Source organism: Frieseomelitta varia, unplaced genomic scaffold (assembly GCF_011392965.1).
Source record: "Frieseomelitta varia isolate USP_RPSP 00005682 unplaced genomic scaffold, Fvar_1.2 scaffold_194, whole genome shotgun sequence".
Taxonomy (NCBI): domain Eukaryota; kingdom Metazoa; phylum Arthropoda; class Insecta; order Hymenoptera; family Apidae; genus Frieseomelitta; species Frieseomelitta varia.
In genome coordinates this window covers 60,268-71,631 of record NW_025109683.1, presented here as the reverse complement: position 1 = coordinate 71,631, position 11,364 = coordinate 60,268, and the positions used below count along the sequence as shown (strand labels likewise).

The 11,364-nt window shown below is 34.8% G+C and overlaps 1 pseudogene; it reads left to right on the top strand.

The window, feature by feature from the left end:
* Window positions 1-4,203: 4,203 nt before the first annotated feature.
* On the top strand, window positions 4,204-7,064 carry LOC122526810 (annotated as a pseudogene).
* The last annotated feature ends 4,300 nt before the right edge of the window (window positions 7,065-11,364 follow it).

Sequence of the window (11,364 nt, the reverse complement as noted above, 5' to 3'; positions counted from 1 at the left end):
AAAAAAAAAAAAAAAAAAGAAAAAAGAAAGAAAGAGAAATCGTAGAAAGACCAGTGGGATATTATTTTTATAAATTTTACACGTACTATAACGAGAAGTTCATGTCCGTGAGACGATATCTAACAATAAATAATATACGAGCGATGTTTGTCCAGATGATGATTAAGTGCCCAGATACATCTTGCAAATGAGAGATACAACAAAAGAATGTAAAGAGCCTAACGATAACGTTTATTTCGCTCTATAGTGCACATATGACCTGATTTTTATCGATATTGTCACTAGCCGATCATAAGTGTAAATAAAATGATTTTTAGGAGTAGTTGTAATATGTATATTAGAATTGGTAACTCTGCTGGATTGTTCTTTTTCTAGAATATTTGTTTTATAACATCATATTTATTTATCGAATAATGATTAATATGAAAATCTCTCTATGACAACATCACATCGAATTAACATTGATTGATTTTGTTGCTAGAAGTAGCACAATTCACTCTTATGAAAAAGAAAGTATTAAATTTTATATTTTTTTTTAGATATAATTAAAATTTTTAATGCGTGTTATCGTTACATAAAAGAATGAATTTACGTACTTATCAGTATATAACAATCGTGAGAGTACCAATGCTAATTAATAGCATAATTTGATCAGTGGAATATAACAATCGTAAGAGTACCAATGCTAATTAATAGCATAATTTAATATCATTTAAAACGTGAGAAGAATACCTGCCAAAGAAGACTATATAGTCTCGATTCTTCCATTGTAAAAAAATGTTTTCGATCTATTGAAGATAATGAGGATTGCTTATTGTTAATTGGCATGGAAAATTATTAGTTTTTATATCTGCATAAAATTATTGTTTTTTTCTTTCAAAAAACATATTGTTTGTTATTCAAAAAGATACCTAATAAAAATTGGATACCATCTTCCATAATTTATTACATTTTTCTTGAATAGAAAATCTGCTCAAAATATTATTTACTATATAACTGAACATATAGGTATAAATGTACAATAACTTATATTTATAACGTGAATTAATGTATATAATTGCTCTTTAAGATAACATAAATCACAACTGTAAAATTATTAATAAAAGAAATGCAAACACGTAATTATGATCAAATATAGCTGTGGATCAACATAACATTAATATTGATAGCAAGATAAACATTGGCATGGAGAATAGAAATTAGTGAAGTTTTCGATTTCCTGCACATATTAAAATCATTATTTATAATTTAAACAGCTTTTGGAGCAACAAATTAATGCAAAAAAGCAAGAAGTTGCGGGTATTCCTAATAATTATTTTGTAAACATAACGTAATGTATAAATACACCAGTGATCATGTAAATACACGATGTTTTAAATTTTTATGTGAAAACAAAGTTACTAAATCGTAATAGTGATCGAGTAGCTTCATTATTAATAAAGTGTAGAGTATTAGCTTCTTCATCTTATTTGTTGTTTTGGGGAGCAGTAAATTTATGTTACGTAATTTCCTTTTAATATAAATGTTATATTAAAAGTTAAAACAGATCTTATTATTTCTCAGGATCCTCATATGACAGTAACTATAAAAAAAATTTTTAAAAAATTTTTTCCATTACATGTCAATTTAAATAAACTTTTTTAAATTTTAGGTATAATCTGTATAATCTATATTGTATTCAATTTTTATGGCAAAAATGTAAAAGAAAATATCACATTAACGAACTAAAAAAGAAAAAATCAGCTTAATTCCTTATTTTATTAAATGAATAAATAATATTAATACGTATTTCATTAATGTACATCTTAATGAAACATGTAAGCTATTGTTAAAAAATGCAGATATTATACATGCTTATTTTTTATAAGACCTATTTTTTATATCATCCATATAAATAAAAAACAAGTATTTGTTAAACATAATGGGGAGTAAAATTTCTTAAATATGAAAAAGTATTATTTTACTTTACCCACTACCAAATTTTTCATTTATGCATATTTCTTTTCGAAATTCTTTTTGAAGGATTTCTCATGAATTTTATGTATTTGATTTAGATCAGAGTTTTTTATTTTTTATTCTCAGTTAACATTCTGTGTGAAATGCGCGCGTATTGAGTTTAAATTAGCGATTACAGCGCTAACAGTGAAATAGGCAATACACTTCCGATTCTCGAAATAATCGATTTTTAAGCGGGAAGCATGGCGGAAAGAAGCACATCTCATTTGTAAAGAAGAAAGTATTATCTAGAAAAATCATCCTGAAAGAAGTATCATTCATAAATTCTTAGGTAAAAATTAAACTCAACAGCTGTTAGATTTGTGTTTGTGTTGTGTACTTTTAAAATAAAACTTGCATTTTTAACTTGAATTCAAATCTGCTTGAATTCAATTCTAACCAGTACAATTGTTGTGACGTTGACTAACTTACAATTAATCGATGTTTTTGCACGCTCAGTAGGTGGTGAGTTTTTTTTACTTTCACCAGTTCTTGATACTAGAAAACCTCTAAGGATAACGTAGATTAAATATCTTGGCGGAAAGATTTGAATATGAATTTTAACACTGATTGTTAGTAAAAGATTATATATTGGTGAACGAATGTAATCACATTTTGGATAAAAAATTGTCGATTTTTAAACCGTCATTATTTTATGAAAGAAAATATAGAAAAATGTCATGATATTTTCCAATATGAAGCATTACTTTTTACAGTTCTGAATTCGTTTTCTGAGAGATAATTTGATTCTATGTATTGTATGTATGTAATAGGTGGGAAATTAATATTTTTTTTTGTTGAAAACTGTAAAAATTCAAATTTCTTTAAAATCGCTGAAAACATTTTTTTTGTGATCAGATTTACTATAATGTTGTCTAGAGTCTCCTTTGTCTTGACTAGTCTCCCTTTTACAATGGCACTTTAAAATCTGTTCTACAATTTTTTTCGCCTTCTTTTATTGAATTTGTTATTTTATTAGAGCTACGCGATGAAACATATGTGTGAGGATGCGTGTGTGAGACAATTGCAAGTGTGTTGCGTGATGCGTTTTTGTTCAGAAGCGAACAGAGGAGTATTCATTGCGAGTCTGAGATAAGTGATATTGATTGGAGAGTAAGTGAATTCATAAGTGATAGTTATTATATACGTTATTCAATTTATATATATATATATATTAAACATATTAATTAAGAGTGTGTTTTTTATTTAATTCACTCACAGTTCAGCCCTAATATTTAAATAAGATAGTGAAAAAGTATCGTACAGCTAGTTTTAAAAGCTCAATTAGTGTATGAATATTTTCGTTTTTCTCTGACAATTTCTCATGAATTTTGTGTATTTGACTAAAATTTTTTATTTTTTGTTCCAAATTATCATTTTGTGTGAAATACACGATTACAGTGCCCCAATGGTGAACCACACAATATACTTCCTACGATTCTCGAACATATCGATATATCTCACGATCGATTTTTAAGTGGGAAGTATGGCGGAAAGAAGCACGCTTTATTTGTAAAGAAGAGAGTATTATCCAGAAGAATCGTCCAGAAAGAACTATCATCCAAAAGTTCTCAGGTAAAAATACAAATCAATAGCTGTTAGATTTATTGTGAATTTTTAAGATGAAACATGCATTCTTGGCTTTAACTCAAGATAAGATTTAACCAAATAATTATTACATATAATTCTCAACAATTAAAGAAATAATGGCATTTAAATAGAACATACTATATAAAAGTTATTTATAATTTTATATCAAAATTTAATTTTAGTTTTAACCATTACAAATATTGTAACCTTGTAATTAATTAACTCATTGTTATATATGTAGCGGCTAGCAGATGTCGGAGAAAGACGTTTTCTCAGACAAGAAGTTTGGGGAATTTACGACTCATGTGTCGCTTGCGCTATTGAATTAGAAGGTCAAGTTTAGTTCTCACAGTGCGTAAGACCAGGCGTCCGCACTTATAGTTTTAGAAATTCGGTCACAATAGCATCTCTGCGAAGCGTAAACTCTAGGTCTCCTAAGGGCCCATCCAGATCTGCGTCTGGAAAACACTTGGAGAAAGTAAATCAGGGAAATCGGTCCCGGCGAAATTGCAGCCCCACTTTCGAATCCAAGCGCGTCACGAACGCAAGGAGTAGGTGGTGCAATTTCATTTGACAATCTAATTGGCTAAAACTCAAAAACGACTCGGTCAATTAGGGATGTCCGAGACGGACCGAGAAGGACCGAGTTTTCCTAATAGCAAAGAAGGCAGCGAGCTTTCAGAAAATTCGGAGAGTCAGAGTAGACAGATAGATATTTATACATTTACACAGTTTTAGTCGGAGATTATAGTGGAGCGGCGAAGATAGCTACGAGAAAAGCGGCAATGATAACGGTGTTGATAGCGGCGAGGATAAGAAAGTGGTGCGATGTGTTTATATTGACGCGGAGATAAGTGAGGAGTGAAATGCTACAGCGAGCCGTTCTCCAGATGCCTTCAAGGAAGCAGCAAAAACTCGTGCTTGGAAAAAGTGTTTTAGTTAAATTTCACATATTGTTACGGCAAGCTCGGCGGTGAACGTTGGTTGCTGCCCGGTTCGCTAGTTGCTCTCTCGTCGTGCCTGTTACAGCCTCCGGAGAGATGTTTTAATGAATGAAGACGTGATGTAGAATAAATCCCTTTATTCNTCAACTAATACAATGACTGAATTGAGTGAGGGAATGAGTGGCCGACGCGGAATCACTCTGACTGATTTGGTGTAAAATGAAAGTGAATGTATAACTGACGCGGAGTCAGTCCTCGGACGGACTGCGTGTGTCTCGTGTGTCTCCCTGAATGGTCTATTGGTGACTATTTTGAATCCTCTCTTCGCTATGTCTACGTCGCCCTTTTAATTGGTAGGCGACTTTCTGGAGCCGGCCAAGGCGCCTTGTTTATGCCCTACCGAGCCTTTCCACATACTGTCTCTCTCTCCAAGGCCAGAGAAAGTGTCCTTGGATGAGAGGTATGTTTGCACATCTGGCAATTCTCGGCAGGGCCGAGGCTTTGTAGGAGTTGACCTGACAAGACGCCTCGGAGGGTTCTGTTCTGCGCCAGAACACATATTAACATCTTTTTTTGCAAAGAACAAGAAGATAGTCAATCCATCCTATTAACAGAAATAGACGAAGAAATGGAGAATTTTATCGTCTATATCAAAAATTAAGGGAAAATCCGGAGAAATTTCATCAATTCTTTCGGATGAAAATTGAAACATTCAACAGCATTTTAGAATTGGTGCGTCCAAAAATTAAAATTCGATGGAGCAACTTTATTCAGAACCCTATCGGTGTCGAAGAACGCTTAGTCGTCACCATAAGGTAAATTTAAATTAAGAAATCAATTTTACACATTCAGTTATGCGTAAGTACTTTATTAAAAATGATTCATTAAAAAGATATTAGGTTAAAGTTAACGTTATAAGATAAAAATGACATAATATAAGAATTTTATAAATAATATGATAATTAAATATAATAAGAGATAGAATCTTTTTTTAGGATCTTTTTTAAATGTAATAAGAGATAGAATCTTATCTTAGTTTTACGATACCATGTTTGGTATTCAATATTCGACAATATTTTGTATATCTTGGTTTAGATATTGTGTCCTTTAGGAGAAGATAATGATGATGATGATGTTTGCGGTGTACCGTAAACTTGTCGATACACATCTTGCTGAATATCCATCATTAATAACATTTTTTTCTCATTCGAAAGTTGTTTTACATGGGGAATGAGACTCTCGAAAAACTGAAAATCTTCATCTGGATTTTCAAGTAGCAATTTTAATTTTTTTTCTTCCAATTCCACTAATTTTGACTTAAAATCATCATCAAGATTATGTGGTCTTTTCGATCTTTTCTTGTGACTGCCGCTGCAACTGGCAATAGATGGGGATGGAGAAGGGTTGCTATCCTCAAATATGATTTCATTTGGGTCTAGCGTTGCAGGATCTACAGGTGAAGGGGATGTTTTTTCTTGCGTGGTTAAATTTCCTTTATTTTCTCGAGGAGTAAATTGATCTTTGGGAAATAATAAAGGCTTAAAATATTGCCAGGAAGATACTTCTGCTTCATTTGTTTGCTGATTTTCAAGATTTTCGATATATTCTTCAGTACCATCCTCTGACTTCGGGTTTATTTTTTTGCGCATCTCAACACGAAACCTTATCTGAAACAAAAAAATTACAATTTCTCTTTTTTACGAACTACCTTTTTTTTTTTACTACTTTTTTGTAGATTTCTTGCGACTGGTAGAAGCTTCAGAGATCTTTCTTTGACATTTAAACTTGGCCTCACTACAACAATAAAAATCGTAAAATCAATGGTAACTTTAATACGGGAATGTCTTCAGCCAATCCATATGAAATGTCCAATTTCTAAAGATTTTTTGAGAATTGCAAATGATTTTTATAATATTTGGAATTTCCCAAATACAATTGGTGGGAAGCACATACGTTTGAAATGTTCATCCAATTCTGGGACAATGTACTACAATTATAAGCACTTTTTTTCTATTGTTTTGCAAACGATTACAGATGCTCATGGTAGATTTGCAATTGTGGAAATTGGAGGATACGGAAAGCAAAATGATGGCACGTTCGTTCTTCAAGAATGTTTGAATGGAAAAAGGAAATTTAAATATTCCTACACTCTCCATTACCGGGAACATCAAATCCAGTGTCCTTTGTATTCATTAGAGATGAGGCTTATCCACTATTGCGACATTTACTGAAACCATATAGTCGAAAAAATTTAGATTCAGAGAGTACTTCAACTCTCGTTTTTCCAGAGCAAGACGTATTGTAAAATGTGCATTTGGAATAATGAATGTCAAATGGAGAATCCTCTGAAAACCAATAGAAACATTGCCTGCGTTTGCTGACAATATGTCAAGTGTATATGTGTTCTACATAATGTCATCATTGATTTGGAAGGGAATGAAAGCCTCAAAATGTTTAACGAGCACGAAATTGTGCAGGAAAGAAGCGCAACAGGAAGAAATAATAATAGAGCTTCAGGCGATGTTACTGATGAAAGAAATATTTTTTCGTTTTCAACAAAGTTTTTCTTTGGCGTAATAAAATCTAATTTTATGTAACGGCTTCAAAATAAATAAAAATGATGATAAATGCAATATTTCGTATCAGTTTTTACAATATTTATATATTTTTATTCTATTTATAAATTTATATTATATATATTAATACACTGTCAATATATGAGAAATTTATCAAATATATAAATTGATTATGATATTTAATCTACTTGTACTATGCATTTCCGTTGCCACTTCTTCTCAAAATTTATCCAACATGTATCGATTACGATGATTTTTGTTAATTTAGTCCCATACGGGATGTGTGTCGTAAATTAAACTTATTAATTTATCAGACATATTAGTGCACTGTAAAAAGATTGAACGCTTTGAGATATTGGATGACACTCACGTGAGTTCTTGAAAACTACCGACCACTCTGTTGGATTCTTGAAAAAAAACCAACTTGAACTTTTTTTTTTATTCAATTAGTCAGGATGTCTTGTCTGCAGTACCTTGGGCTTGGAGTGCCCTTTAATCTGCATGAAGATATTATTAGTCTGTGGATATTTGTGTGGTTTGTTTGCACGATGAGGTGATGTTAGGCTTGCAGGAAAAGTTTCAAATAACCTACAGGTTCCTTGATACGGTTTGAATCTGAAGGTTTTGGTTCGTGTTATTCATTAGGTTATTGTGTGTTTAGGTAATTTGATCTTGACTTTGAGTGGTATGTTTTCGACTTGATAGTTGCCTGTTTCCCTGATGAGGAGGTTTTGTTGTAGGCTTTGGGTAGTGTGTTTTGAATATACTGCTTAATCGTGGGGATGTTGGCTAATTGATGGAGTTTTGCTACGGTTGTGTCCCTCTGGTTATTGAGAATAATTCTAAGGAATTTGTTTTGTATGATTTATATTTTGTTGATGTGTGCTTTGATAGCAGAGGCCCAGACTTGATATCCATAGGTAATTATTGGTCTTATGCATGTTAAGTACAGCAAGATTTTGATGTTTTTCTTGAGTTTGCTATTTCGGGCTATGAGAGGGTAATCCTGGATAGTGCTGGGTAGGCGACAGTAGTTCCTTTTTGTGTGGCTTTAGCCCATATGAGTTTATTGTCTAGTGTAATTGGCCGTATTGGTTCATGGGATGGAGTGTTCCTCGATCAGCACTTTATCTGTGACTTGCAGGAGTCTGCTGGAGAAGATAATGGCCTGAGTCTATTTTGGGTTAATTCTTAGTCTTCATTTTTTCATGTATTCAAGTATGGCATTGATGTGAATTTGTAAATACTTCGTTGCCTGTGTCGGATTCCATGATGACGCGTATATGGCAGTATCGTCCGCATATATGGCGGTGTTAGTGGTGGTAGGAATGTCGTTAATGTATACAGAAAAGCGTTGGTCCGAGTATGAAGCCCTGCAGTACTTCGGCCTTGATGGTGTGTGTCTCTGATTTGGTTCCTTGTACTGATACATAGAATTGTCTGTCTTGTAAGTTTTTGATGATATTGGTGATTTGGGTGGGAGTTCTGATTTTTCGTAGTTTGTACAGTAGAGCTTTATGTCAGACCGTGTCAAACGCTTTTTCGAGGTCGAGTAGTATCAGTTGTGTTATCCTATTTTTGTTCTATTGTGGTGTACTATGTAACTCTTTGTAGTTGATTAATACACGAGTGGTTTTTACGGAATCCAAATTGCTGTGGTATGATTATATTGTTGTTGTTAAGATGCTTGAGGAGATGTTGGTGAATGATTTTTTTCTAGAACTTTGCTCAATGTGTTTAACAGGCTGATGGGCCTGTAGTTGGTGGTTTCTGTGGTTGGTTTACCGGGTTTGGGGACCGGATGAATTTTGGCTAGCTTCCAAGTTTTGGGAAGTATGATAGTTGGACATGCTTTAAGGATGTAATATATTTGCACCATGACTTTTCTAGGAAGATTTTTTTAGTTCGACGTTTGTGATCTTGTCTGGACCGGGGGCTTTGCTGTTTGGTAGCTCTGTGATTATTTTGTGTATGATGTGGGGGATTATTGTGATGTGCGTTGTGGAGAGTGGAAGTATTTCCCTTGTTGTGGTAGTGGTCTGTGGGGAGGGCTGGTTAATCGGATTGTTTGCAGTGTTGGGTTGTAACTCGTCATTGTGTGTTTTGGCGAAGTATGCGGCAAGGGCATTTGCTTTATCTAGGTCCGTGTAGTGTGCGGAGTTATCTGCAGGTTCATTTAGCGAAGGCATGGGATTTTCCAGTCCTATCATCTTGTACGTCTGCCATAGTGTGTGATCTGGTTTCTTTATTTTTTTCTAGGCGGTTTTGCCAAATGTTATTTCGGGTGGTCTTGATTCTTTTTTGTATGAGTGTTGTTAAGATGTTTCTCTGTAGCTTGTGTAGCGGGTGCCCTGTCTTCTGGTATTTTCTTTTGTGTCTGTTGCGGTTCGTTATTAGGGTTTGCAAATGTGGATCAGTGTAACCTGTTTTGTCTGTGGTGAGTCGGGAGGCATTGCAGTGGGCGTGGTGTATGTTCTTCTGGAGCGTGTTGATCTATTTGTCTGTCCTCTTGACTGCTGGTTTAGCAGAAACGTGTTGCAGATTTTTCTGTATAGTTTCCAGTCTGTGTGTTGTGTTCCGTTTTTTTCTTCAGATTTTGATTGGTGTGAATGGTTAGAATTATTGGAAGGTGATTCGAGGATAGGTCGTCTATTGTTTTGATGGAGTATTCTAGTTGTATGTTGGATAAGAAGATGTCTAGGTTTGAGGGTTCGCAGTTGGGCTGTCTGTATGTATAGGTGGGGGAGTGAAGAATTTAATATTGGCCTGCGAGGAGGTGATTTTTTAGGGCGACTCCATTGGTGTTCCTGGTAGAGGAAGGTATTCCAAACCTGGTGTTTAGCGTTAAAGTGATATATATTACATGTTTATTTTGATGGGTAACCTGGTTTAGATCTTCTGCGGTGATCCTGTGTCTAGGAGAAACGTATACTGCGGTGATAACCAGGGGAGGTGTTGTTTTGGTTTTGGTTTTAATTGTTAGGGTTTCCACAGGAAAGGTTGTGATCTGGGTATAGTACACGGAGGGGATGTTTTTGTAGGTGGCTATCAGGACTCCTCCTCGCTGGGGCTCACCTGGGCCGAAAGTCCAGTCTTTCCTTCGTACGTTGCATTGAGGGAAGTGGAGTTTGTCGTTAGGTCCAAGCCAAGTTTCGGTGATGATGGCAATGTTTATTTGTTGTTTGTGGAGAAATCTGTGCAATTCGTGTTTTTTGTTTTGGATGCTTGTAGCATTCCATAGCATGAGGTTGAATGTATGATTAGTAGCCAGCTTCCAATTCCTTGATAATAAGGATTGTAGCCCTGACTCTTTCGATGTTAGAGGTGCATTTGGTGTAGTGCTTTTGTATGTTCTAGGATTCTTAGAAAGGTGTCTAAATCAGAGTGTTCGACTTCATCGAGGGCGTTTTCTATGGGGCTGTTGAGGTTTGTGTTTGTGCTTGGATGTTTTTGTGGGGGTTATTTGCCTCGTTAGTGCGTTGGCGTAGGAATGTGGTCTGTTTTGTGTGTCCGGTGGCAGCGGAGTGTTTATGGGGCTGGGAGTTTTTGATGCAGTTTTGGCGGTGTTAGGTAAAGAGGGATATGATTGCGGGGGAGATTGGTAGGGGGAATAGGTGTTTGGGAGTTGCTGGTTCTTGTAGGAGTTTTTCTTGGCCAAATAGGCTAGGAGTGCTGGGCATTTTGAGTAGTTTGCTGTATGGTTTCCTTGGCAGTTTGTGCAGGTTGGCGGGGCTTCTGGCTTTTTGGTGCATTCTTTAGTGTTATGTGGGCCGGCGTACTTGACACATACTGCGTTCTTGTTGCAGTTAGTAGAAAAGTGTCCGTGCTCCTGGCAGCGGTAACATTGGATTGTGGGTTTCTTGGACTCATACTTCTCCCAGTAGACTTTTATGTTCTTTATGAATCGAACGTGGTTAACATTGGTTAAGTGTGTTTGGTGCGAAGGTGACCCTGTGGACTGGATATTTGGTGTGTGTTGGTAATTCGCAGTTTAGTGCTTTGAGTCCTTGGGTTTTCAGGTTATTTATTATTATTTTTTAGTGCTTTGAGTCCTTGGATTTTCAGGTTATTTATTATTTTTTCGTTTAATTTAATCAGGCCTTTTAGAACTACTGTTAAGATTTTTTCAGTGGAGACTGTGAAGGTGTGGAACTGAATGTTTTGTTTTCGGCATACTTCTTTGAAATCGTTATAGTCCGTTAGGTTATGAAACATAACTTTGCTTCTAATAATTTGGTGTGATTAATGTTTCCATGTAA